The sequence below is a fragment of the Octopus sinensis genome, linkage group LG1, assembly GCF_006345805.1.
Source record: "Octopus sinensis linkage group LG1, ASM634580v1, whole genome shotgun sequence".
NCBI lineage: Eukaryota > Metazoa > Mollusca > Cephalopoda > Octopoda > Octopodidae > Octopus > Octopus sinensis.
In genome coordinates this window covers 196,757,749-196,770,394 of record NC_042997.1, presented here as the reverse complement: position 1 = coordinate 196,770,394, position 12,646 = coordinate 196,757,749, and the positions used below count along the sequence as shown (strand labels likewise).

General features: G+C 34.5%; 1 protein-coding gene across 4 annotated transcripts in view; it reads left to right on the top strand.

Moving 5' to 3' along the window:
* LOC115231992 overlaps positions 1-12,646 on the top strand; it is a 424,000-nt gene that overhangs the window by 57,428 nt on the left and 353,926 nt on the right. For 3 of the 4 annotated variants that reach the window (XM_029801896.2, XM_036508216.1, XM_036508224.1), the window contains exon 1: positions 10,863-11,005. The gene's annotated coding sequence lies outside the window, so the exon portion shown is untranslated. Of the gene's footprint in view, positions 1-10,862; positions 11,006-12,646 lie in introns of those variants that run through there. The other variant, XM_036508221.1, reaches the window with a different exon arrangement.

Here is a 12,646-nt window from a genome sequence, read left to right as displayed (position 1 = left end):
ATCTCATCCCAGTTCTTGTCAAACCAGACATCGAGCAGTCTTACTGCTCTTTCTATCCGTCTACCTACCACTACGTAGTTATGCGCCATAAACTTGCCTTTCCAGTTGCCGAGCTGCAAGGCTATCGACTTTTTGGATTTATCTTTGTTCCTGTAATTACCTCGAATTCCATTAAAATGCTATCCACCTGCTGATCTTCCGCGGTGTCTGACAATGTTACAGTGATATCATCGGCATACGCTGACACAACTCTCCCGCGTTCCAGTTCGAAGATGCAGCCGCTCAAGTGTTCTAGTTACCGCTGCAAATACCTCAGCTCCAGAACATATCGAAGAGATGAGAGAGGACACCCGAGATTGATGGAGCGTACGATCTGAAATGTTTCTGAGAGGTAAACGACACCGTGTATTGCTGCGATCCAGCTACGAAAACGGGTCTGAAACCGGCCAACTTTCGGACATGTAGCTATGGTCGACCCTATCGAAGTCTTTTCACTGATACAAATTTATCAGGGTCCAACCGATACCTTATTTTTACCCAGTCCTGATGTAACGCATGAGGTGAAGAACGTCTATTGCAGATTGGATTGCGTCTCCTATCAAACCATCTGAGGCAAATAATAATAATAATATTTCTACTTTAGGTACAAGGTCTGAAAGGAGGGGCAAGAGTAAGTCTATAACATCGACTCCAGTGTTCATTCAACTCGTACTTCTTTTATCGACCCCAAAACGATAGATGGTGAAGCCAACCTTAGCGGTACTTGAACTCAGAACGTAAGAGAAGGCAAAACGCCACTAGCATTTTCTCTAGTATACTAAAGATTTTGCCATCTCACAACTTTAGATAATAATAATAAGAAGAAGAAGAATAGAATTGTATCCTGATGCAGTAAAGTATAAATTTTCCCTCACACAAAAGAGATATTTAATGTAATTTTGCTGAAACTGTACAAGGCTTATAAATTATGTATCTTCTTGTCTGGTTTTCATTACGTGAGTTCTGCTGAAATGGCTTATGTTCTGCTTACCTATCACTCTTTCATTCGACTTCTTACTATCATTTGCATCTTCCAGACAATTCTTTCATTTGTTATGATTTTGCTTGCCAAGTCAGTCAACACATTCCAACTAAACATATTTTCTATACAACATTTTCTACCGTTTGTCGACATTCTACTCGTTTCGAATGTATCTAACGAGGTTTGTTTTATAACCTTTTTAGGCTTTGAAGAAAAGTATTAGACAAGGTAACTTATAAATCTGACTCTATATCTAACACGGATAATAGTCAGAAAAACAAGCCACTACTCGATGTCTAAAAAATAGTGGCTAAGACTCCCTCAAACCACATATGACTGACCGCCTTCGATTAAAAAGAGATGAAGTATTGAATAATGTTAGTCCTAGATACACGGCACCTTGCAAACAATAATTGTATGGTCAGTGTCGAAATGCGTTGATCATTGGACTAAACAGTAATAACAATATAGATGTAAATATGAGCGTTTGGATATTATTAAAAATGATAGGATTATTACAGTGTAAATATCTTTAATCTATGGGATATATTTCGAACAATTAAAACATCTTGAAGTTATGTTCAGTATTTCTCAAGGAATGCAATATTCTTTTCTACTCTAGGCAGAAATCCCAAAATTTTGGGGGAGGGGGCCAGTCGACTAGATCGACTCCAGTTTGCAACTGGTACTTAATTTATCGACCCCGAAAGGATGAAAGGCAAAGTCGACCTCGGCGGAATTTGAACGCAGAACGTAAAGATAGACGAAATACCTATTACTTTACTACCCACAAGGGGCTAAACATAGAGGGGACAAACTGGTTAAGACGATTATATCGACCCCAGTGCGTAACTGGTACTTATTTAATCGACCCCGAAAGGATGAAAGGCAAAGTCGACCTCGGCGGAATTTGAACTCAGAACGTAGCGGCAGACGAAATACCGCTAAGCATTTCGCCCGGCGTGCTAACGTCTCTGCAAGCTCGCCGCCTTCCAGGGATACAATATTGAGAGATATGATCTCTTTGATAATACATTAAACTTTCTCACTAAACCGAACGAAAATAAGCACTAAAATACGTTTATCGTTGTACTAAGTTTCTTGATATTACTTATGTGTACATCGCAGTTAAGGCGGCAGCTGGCAGAATCGCTACCGTATCGGAAAAAAACGCTTTAACGACATATCGTCCGTCTTTACGTTCTAAGTTCAAATTCCGCGATGATGTACTTTGCCTTTCATCGTTTTGGGTGTCGATAAAATAAGCACTCAATTAGCACTGGGGTTGATATAGTCGACTTGCTCTCTCCCTAAAAATTGTTGGCTTTGTGCCACAATTTGAACCAATATTTTGTGTATCGCATTCATAGCCATATAACACCATACAAACCAACAACGAATAGAGGGAACCATTTTATTTCAGTTTTTTTCTTTTTAAATTCAAACAATCTAAACCGTGGGTTGCAGTTTAATACAGATATACTTCCACGGTTTTCGTAAGCCTCTCAAATTAACTGAAATTTTAAAGAACTGTACAACGATAAACAAGATAAAGTTTGTTACCATGGCAATCAAACTATAAACTTCAACAAATAGTTTAAGGAGAAATGTACACGACTGTAAGCTTGGAGTATCCTTTGATATTTCGTATATTTAAACCTTTCCAACCTAATGTCAATACTGTTAACATTTGGTCAAAGAGGTCGAAATCAAAAGGAACTAATGTACAAACAAATCAAGCGTGCCTTCATTCGCGTTAAATTCCTCATGTTATCGTCTTCACATTCTCTTAGAAATATATTCGACTTTATATTTCCGAAAGTGTTACACACGTTCACGAGTTATTAAATCTAGCAATGTTAGGTTAGGTATTTATTCACTGGAAGAAGAGTTTTGTCCATTGATAGGGTAAACGTACTTTCGACTATAAATACATATAAATACATATACACCAGTCGCTTTGCAATTACCTGTTCTTTCTGATTCGTTAGTTATAACATAAACTGCGGCTACACGCCATTACTGAATGCATTTTACTGTATCATCAATTTTCTATATTCTACATAGAATGGTCATCGATTCCCAATTACTGGCAATAACATATTTGCTACAAACCATCACCTTTTATCTTTTACTTATTTCAATCATTTGACTGCGGCCATACTGGAACATTGCCTTGAAAGGTATTTAGTGGAAGAAATCGATCAAGTATACTTTTTTTTTTAAATCTGGTACCTATTTATTGTTTTTTTGCCAAACCGCTTGTTTACGAAAATTTGAACAAAACAAAATTTGTTGTCAAGCTGGAGAGGAAAAGCACAAAACACATACATATACATTATCAAATCCCCCAACGAACAGTGTGAAAAGTGAACGTGCTTTACCACTAAACTACCATACGATTCATTAACTAATAAAAATATTCATATGTATATTTTCTTTTATCCTTTTACTTGTTTCAGTCATTTGACTGCGACCGTGCTGGAGCACCACTTTTTGTCGAACAAATCGACACCAGGACTTGTTCTTCGTAAGCCTAGTACTTATTCTATCGGGCTCTTTTGCCGAACCGCTAGGCTACGGGAACGTAAACACACCAACGTCGATTGTCAAGCGATGTTGGGGTATACAAATACAGGCACGTAAATATAAATATATATATACATATATATATATATATATATATATCAACAGAGATGCAGCACGAAGTTTTGTCAGTGAACAGGTCACGGTCTCAAAGCGACGAAAATATTTTGACAAATTAAATTTAAATGTTGAAGTGAATCTAACGGTTTTTGTGCGTTTCTTAAATGGCTTATAAACACACTGCAATTGTTTTCGTTCCAGCACACGATCTGAGATCAAGTCACTCGCTATGCAACTACATCTCCGTAATATATATATATTCGACGGGCTTCTTCCAGTTTCCGTCTACCAAATCCACTCGCGAGGCTTTGGTCGGCCCGAGGCTAAAGTAGAAGAAATTTGCCCCAGATGCCATGTAGTTGGACTGAACCTGAAACCATGTGTTTGGGAACCAAGCTTCTTACCACACAGCCCAGCCACTCCTGCCCCTATATATACAGTAATCACTTGCCACATCGAGGTTCAACTATCGCGCCCTCAGTACCTCGCGGATTTTTCTGGTTAATATGTGTAAATTTATATCGCGGACCCCTCAGTATATCACGTGTTTCTGCGGCCGATGGATATTTATATTTCGTTTTTAGATATTAATTATTTTTGTGGCAAAATAAGAATTTTCATGACTAAAAATTAATAAAATGATAAATAACAATAGAGTATAGAACTGCACTGTATAATACATTAATTAAAATATATTAATTAAAATATATTAAAAGAAAGTACGTAGTGTACTGTAGATGAGTAAACAAAGAACTGAATATACTGTATTGAAAACGAAACTCGGGAGGCGAGTGTGTGGTGTTGTTTTGCATTTATAATTAGATATAACAAATTATAACAATAATTAGAAAATATTTACAATACGTAGGAGTAGTTGTGTGGTAAATAGCTTGCTTACCAACCACATGGTTCTGGGTTCAGTCGGAGTTTTCTTTCCTCATTCGAGTTCCAGATTATCTTTGCAATTTCGGCTGGTTATACTCGAGATTTCTCCAATCTGGCCAGCCCCAAGGAAAAACTCTCTCTCTCTCTCATACACACACACACACACACACATATATATATATATATAATATATATATATATAATAAGCAATAAGGGTTTAGCAACGAGTTGCCTTACCACATACCGAATTTCGAAATACCAGTCAAAGGGTTATAGCTATTTCTTCTACTAAAAAGGGAGATCTCAGTAAAACAGCATTTGGAAGGCAGACACAAACAGGTACGAGAGAATGAATTGACTGCAATCTATCATACATTTTTTTAGTTTAGTTAAAAAAATGTATGATAGATTGCAGTCAATTCATTCTCTCTTAACTGTTTGGGTCTGCCTTCCAAATGCGTTTTTACTGAAGTCTCCCTTTTTAGTAGAAGAAATAGCTATAACCCTTTGACTGCTATTTCTAAATTCGGTATGTGGTAAGGCAACTCGTTGCTAAACCCTTATTGCTTAGTATTACTTAAATTTTCCTCGAATGAGGTTTTACATGCCGAAGACTACTTGGTGTAATTGATAATTTTTCCAAATTAATTAATTTCACCCTTCATTATTACGGATATATATATATATATATATATATATATATATATATATATATTATATATATATATATAAGTTAATCCAAACATGAAAACACAAAGAGAAAACACAACAACACGAGGACGTGGAACAAGTATAGTGTTATTGGACGCTCAGGAAAGAAAAGAAAGAAGGAGGATTTAACGTTTCGAGCGGAGCTCTTCGTCAGAAACATAGGAAAAAGAAAGATCCAAGGAAGGGATGACGAAGGAAAAAAATCGCCAGCGATATATATATATATATATATATATACTCCAATTTATTTCATGTGCATATCTATAACTTACGCTTTTTATGCCTCTGCGTGCGCGTTTACACCTACGCAAAAAATGCAAACACACATACACACACATACATATATACTTGTGTGTATGTAAGCACCTAGGTTGATATATACATACAGACAGACACAAGACAAATACATACATACATACATACATACATATAATAATATACAAATCTAAATGTGAAAGTAGGATAAACTAAAAATTGAAAAACCCGCTGGTTATTGTTTATCTGTGACGTATTTAGAAGACATATGTGAATTTGTGCGTGTGATTGTGTATATATATATATATACACGTTTATGTATGATTTGCAGTTTATATATTAACTTTGTCATTGCTTATAAACATAGTGGGTTTCATGTTATTATTAGTTTGTTTTCTTTTTTTAACCAACACAACAATAATAGCAGCAGTAATATCTAATGATAATAATACTGATAAGGTTATTCCATACGATCAACTTCAGTCCAATATCTCGTTTTCCTTCTTTGCATATTTTGTTACACGCCTCCTCCATATATCATTGTATCTCTTTAGCTCTCTAACTCTCTAGGTCTCTAACTCTCTAGCACTATGACTTCCCATATATTTGTCATTTATCTGTTGCACTATTCCAGTATATTTCTCTCACATTTTATCTCTCCCTTTCTCTCTTTCTCTATTCTCTCTCTCTCTCTTTCGCTCTCTCTCTCCCTCTCTGTAAACATATACACTTGTAAGCACACTATATTTGTCCATCTACCTAATTAGCTATGTTTATCTCTCTATTTATCTCTCTATTTATCTTTGCATACACACACATATATATATACACACATACATATATATATATATATATATATATATATATATATATATATATATATATATATATATATATGCATACATACAGATATGTAGATATGTGTATATATATATATATACATACATACAGATATGTAGATATGTATATATATATATATACATACATACATACATACAGATATGTAGATATGTGTGTATATATATATATATACATACATACATACAGATATGTAGATATGTGTGTATATATATATATATACATACATACATACAGATATGTAGATATGTGTGTATATATATATATATATACATACATACATACAGATATGTAGATATGTATATATATATATACTTACATATGTATATTATACATATACATACAGATATGTAGATATGTATATATATATATATAGATACACATACACATACAGATATGTAGATATGTATATATGTATATATATATATATATATATATACATACATACATACATACAGATATGTAGATATGTGTTTATATATATATATATATATGTATATATATATACAGAGAGAGAGAGATATCTTCCTGACCAATCACATATCTCTTCCTATGTCGCTCTCTGTTAACATATCTTTCACCTTCTCTCATTATCTTTTACTCTCTCTCTCTCTCTCTCTCTCTCTCACTCTTTCTTTCTCTCTCTCCCTCTTCCGCTTTCTCTCCCTCATATCTTTATTTACTTTTTCCTTCGAAAAATGAAAACTTATAACTAACTGCAGATCTTAATTAAGGAGATGACTAGAGGGTATAAATACTATTTTTACAGAGGAAAGACTTGTGAAGATAACTTCTGCCGACTCATCAGTAACCATTGCAGGATGTTCTGTACACCACCCAGTCTTTCTCCAGCTGTTATCTCGAACCTTAATGCTTAAATTGCCATTAACAGCGACAACAACAACAACAATACTTATGATAACGATTTCGATGTGCCATTCAAATAATCATCGACAATGCCATCGTCGTCATCGTCATCATCAACAACATCGAGATTAAGGTTTCCTGTGTCGTTTGGAAACGCAATCTATATATCTAGATCGCGTTTTCGCGCGCCAGCACACACACACACACATACACTCACCTGCACGCACACATACACGCACGTACCGTACGTACATAAATACTTTCAAACAGACAAGAAATATATAAGGTAAGATGGCGAATTTTTCTGAGTTGATAAACAAGCTTAGAAAAGCCAAGCCTGTACTGGATTATGCACTTATTGGTTGTAAACCTAGAAGTGACTAAGGAACACTAAGTTACAGATAGATTACAAAAAAAGAAGCAGACGGGATCAGCTTCACACAATTTTCAATGATAAAAATGATAAATCTCTATTAAGAATAAAAACTGGAATATAAAATCGTTACCATGATCTATACGGTAGCCTGTCTCTCTCTTAAAAATCTCATATTATCTCTGAATAGACAGAAGTTAGTACATATGAGTACGATTGAGCTTTTGCTTAGCAGGGATGAAATTGGAATGTCTAGATGTGAGCAGTGCAGTTATGCTGCAATATTGTTAGCCTGAATACATTACAAAGTGTCTATGTATATATAGATATATATATTATATATATAATTATATATATATATATATATATATATAATAATAATAGTTTAGGGAATATAACTCCAAACTTACAGGGAAAAATTCATTTAGTATCAAATCAAATTTCATAGTATAAATATATAAAATATTCAAATAAAATTATATTTATCATTCATATTATCATCATTATCATTCATTTTATAATTTTTGTATAAAATATATATATATATTATATTAATTATATATGTTATTTGCATATTAGTTTATGTCTAACACTGTTTGAGTTGCTTCATAGTGGTTTTATCTCTAATTCATATATATATTATATATATATATTATATATATAATATATATATATATATATTAGATTTATCCTAATCTAATTTTCCGTGTAAGTTTGGATTTACTCCCTAATATTATTATTATTATTATCATATATAATATATAACTTAGAACTTAGATATGTTTCGACCAGAGATTGGCCAGGCCATGTCTAACTTAATAGCACCACCTGATAGGATTATTCGAATCCTGTTTAAGCAAGTTTTGTTCAAGTAGTGAGTTCTTGTTGGGTGAGTGTATCCAGTTTTGTTCAAGTAGTGAGTTCTTGTTGGGTGAGTTGTATCCAATTATGGTGGCTTATCTGGTATTCTTTGAAGGAATCTATCCAGACTCCGTTTAAAGTTGATGGGATCCTTTCCTTTTGATCTCCCTCGGGACAATGTTAAATAGGGCAGGGCCTGTTGAGGAAAAGAAATTATGTTGCAGTGTAATGTATGTTGTGATCTTGAATTTGGCAGGGGACGTATAGCCCGTGGTCCAATCTTTGGATGGACCTTGAAGCTAATGTTTAGGTCGTTTGGGCCAGTTGGCGGTATATTTTCCACATCGTACAAATGATGTTACCGCTCACAGACGCAGGGCGGACGCTGGAGGGAGTAAAGTTTCAAGGCTTTAAGGCGATCCCAATAATCGACAGAGCAGCCATGCCTTCATTTGTTTAGTGAGAGCCCTCTGGGGTGACTCAATTCTGGAGATGTTTTGTCTTGTGTGGAGGAGATCACAGTGGGCAGCAGTATTCAAGGTGTGGTGCGTACAAGGAGGAAAAAAGTGGTATGATGACACCTTGTTCTCTGGACCGGAAAGTTCTTAAGATCCAGGAACTCATCCTACGAGCTATATCAACCTTCTTGTTGATGTGCACTCCAACTGAGATCGTCATCAATAATTACACCCAGGTCTCTGATATTGTTAGAGGCTGTGAGCGGTTCCCCTGAAGGAAGAGAGTATGGTTGTTTTAGCGAGGAATTTCTTCCAAAATGCATCAGCTCAACTTTCCCTCATTCAGTTGCATTTTGTTTCTGTCTGCCCATTGACTCACAGCATATAGATCAGACTGGAGTTGAGTTCGGTCTGCTTCTTCATTGACGATTTGCTGGAGCTTAGTGTCATCAGCGAATATTTTCACTTTGCAGTGATGTACGACACTGAAAGGTCGTTTACGTAAATTATGAAGAGTAGCGGACCCAAAACAGTTCCCTGGGGAACACCGCTGGTGACTTTTGCTGGGTTTGAGTGGCCTCCATCAACTACAACATGTTGCGTTCTATTCGCCAGGAAATACTTAATATATATATATATATATATATAAAACTCCAAGAAAGTTAGGGGTTGTGGGTCTAACCAACTAAGGGATAATATCTATCCAATATATTGTTGGTATGATACAGAATTATTAATACACGAGTGTTTTTATTGCATTGCAATTAACTTATCTAGTGTATTAAATGGGTGAAGATAAAGAGATATTCTACTATTAATTTATATTGCAAATAAGAAAATGGAAGAGAACATTAGTTGGTTCATCAACTTTAGGACATTAAAATGTTAACTTATTTATTTATTAAAATGATAGTTAAATAAATAAGTTAACATTTAACGTCCTAAAGTTGATGGACCAACTATTGTACTTCTCCATTTTCTTATTTGCTATATATATATATATATATAATAAAATACGTTATCCAGTATACATTAATCCATTATACTATATACTTAGTAGGAAATGAGGATATTACTTTCAATATTAATTTCCTTTCGATTGTATTTATCAAATATTTTCACTAAAGAGGTACCATAGCCTTTTAGGGTTATGCGAGATGTTGCTGTTAGTCCTTGGAAATTATCATCATTGTGGTTTGATTCAGGTTCGGTCTTATTCCTGCTTGGATTTATACGGGTTGCGGGTTACCATCTGTTACCTTAGGTTTCCACAAGTTTTATAGCAGTCTTTCAAATGCTTAGAACCCTCCTGATAATCCTTGCTGTCCTTAAGAGCCAAACTTTCTGTAGGAGCTCTACCAAACATTCTCTTTCAATCTCTTCAGTCATTATAGACACGACCTTTACTGTTCGCATGCTCCAAATTATTCCTATTTCAAATTTTAAGGGATTGTATTTTTTTACGATCCTGGAATCAAACAGGTATGATGGATAGATAAGTAAACAACTTCCCATTTCCTTTTCTTCTTCTTCTTCTTCTTCTTCTTCTTCTTATTATTATTATTATTATTATTATTATTATTATTATTATTATTATTAAGGACGCGATCTGGCAGATTCGCTGCGTTCTGAGTTCAAATTCCGCCGAGGTCGACTTTGCATTTCTTCCTTTCGGGGTCGATAAATTAAATACCAGTGAAACACTGCGGTCGTTGTAATCGATTTAATCCCCTCCTCCATGCTGCCCTTGTGACAAAATTTTTTAAACCAGTATTGTTTGTTGTTTTTTATTACTTATACTACTAATACAACTCTTATTGTTTTTGTTATAATCAGAGAGATATTGCAAACACGATGTGATTTTTTACTCTTATAAATAAAATCTGGAATTCTTCATCATATAAAGAACATCTTTTACTCTTTTTTTTTCAGGATTCAAAACTGAACATATATCTTGAAAAACAAATAAAAAGACAAGGTATTAGAAGTGCAAAAACAGGGTAAAAAAAAGCTGCTGTATCCTTCAGAAAAACTGAAGGGTGGACATGACCAAGAGATCGCAAAGAACAGGTAAGTTGAATATTCATTTGCTGCAGACTTACTAAACGAAACAGACGATCGTCAATATACAGACACACCTTTTAACTAACTTTAAGTTGTAAATCCGTGATATTGTTTTAACATCTTACACAGAATATTTATGTTCTCGTTTCAATCAATACCGCGGTGAGTGTCGTGTTTTGTTATGATTCCTCTACCAAGTGTAATACATATTAGAAATTTAACGATGATATATATATATATAATATATATATATATATATATAGTCCATAGCTTTTGTGTGTATATATATGTGTGTGTGTGTGTGTGTGTGTGTAAGTTTGGATCAAAACAGATGGATTCAAATTCGTTGCTACTTTTGAGTTTCAAGCGTGATGCTAGTCGTCAGCCATTTTGAATTATATATACCTATATATATATTTAATTTGATATATTTTTAAATCCATGTTCCAGATATTTCATTACAGGATAGGAGTTTTAAAAAGTGTATATGTAGAAAAAGCATGTTTCGAATCTTCTATTCATAATTCTAGAGACAGCGATTCAAAAATGATACTTTTAATCTTTGGTTGAAGAATTACGGATTGGGGTTTCTATATTTGTATATTTTATTGCGCTTCTCTTGTTATTAAACATGGAATTAAAAATATACCAAATTTTCCCACTTTTATCGCGATATATAATTTACTCCGCAAATAGATTCGCATATTATGGATGTCTCATTTAAAATAAAACATTTGTATGCATACACACGATTACGGTGAATATGAAGATGTGCACAAGTACACAGTCAGAATTATGATCTCATCTGTATATATATATATATATATATATATATATATATACACACACATATATACATATGATGGGCTCTTCTACCTAAGACGATGCGTGAGCTTTCAGCCATTGCCGAGCGACCGGCACAAATGATTTGGTCATAGTGATTGATTGTACATGGTACATATTAGTATACTCTCTCCGTCAAATCGACGTTGTCTAAACGGTGTATATATATATATATATATATATATATATATATTTATATATACTTGCTTCTTGCTTGCTTCAGGTTCGAGAGACATTATCAAGCGTAGAGCTGCCTACGTCCACCAGTGCTTTCTATCGCCGATGGTCCCGTGCCAGCTTCTCTGCATCCTCCAAGGTGACGTTGAGCTTCTGAAGATCAGTAGAGCCCCTTGTTATATCGGGGACCTAGCAGAAGCAAGTGATATTACACTTTCCGGCTCCATTCCCAAATATGTACCATAAGAAGACGTTATGTGAACATCTTTTGGCACCACCTCTAGATCTGCCGTGTGTCTCAGCTTGAAGAATCCGTCTTACGATTCTTTCCTGCCATATTCTAATCAGATATCCGTAGTGCCACAGTAGCGGTCCGACTCGGAAAGATTCACTGATCTACTCCTGTTGAGTTACGTTACTCCAAATATCCATTTCGGGATTATTATACATTTGATCGTATTTCGTGTTTACCTTAATGAAACAGCTGTTGAGCACAGAGTATAAATCATATATGGAATTAAAGCATTTTAGTTGCTCTTAAAGTCGTTTTAGCCGATTATGTATAAACATGCATGTCGTTCCCATGTAATGTAAGTAACATTCTGGCGTTTAACGAATTGATCTCAA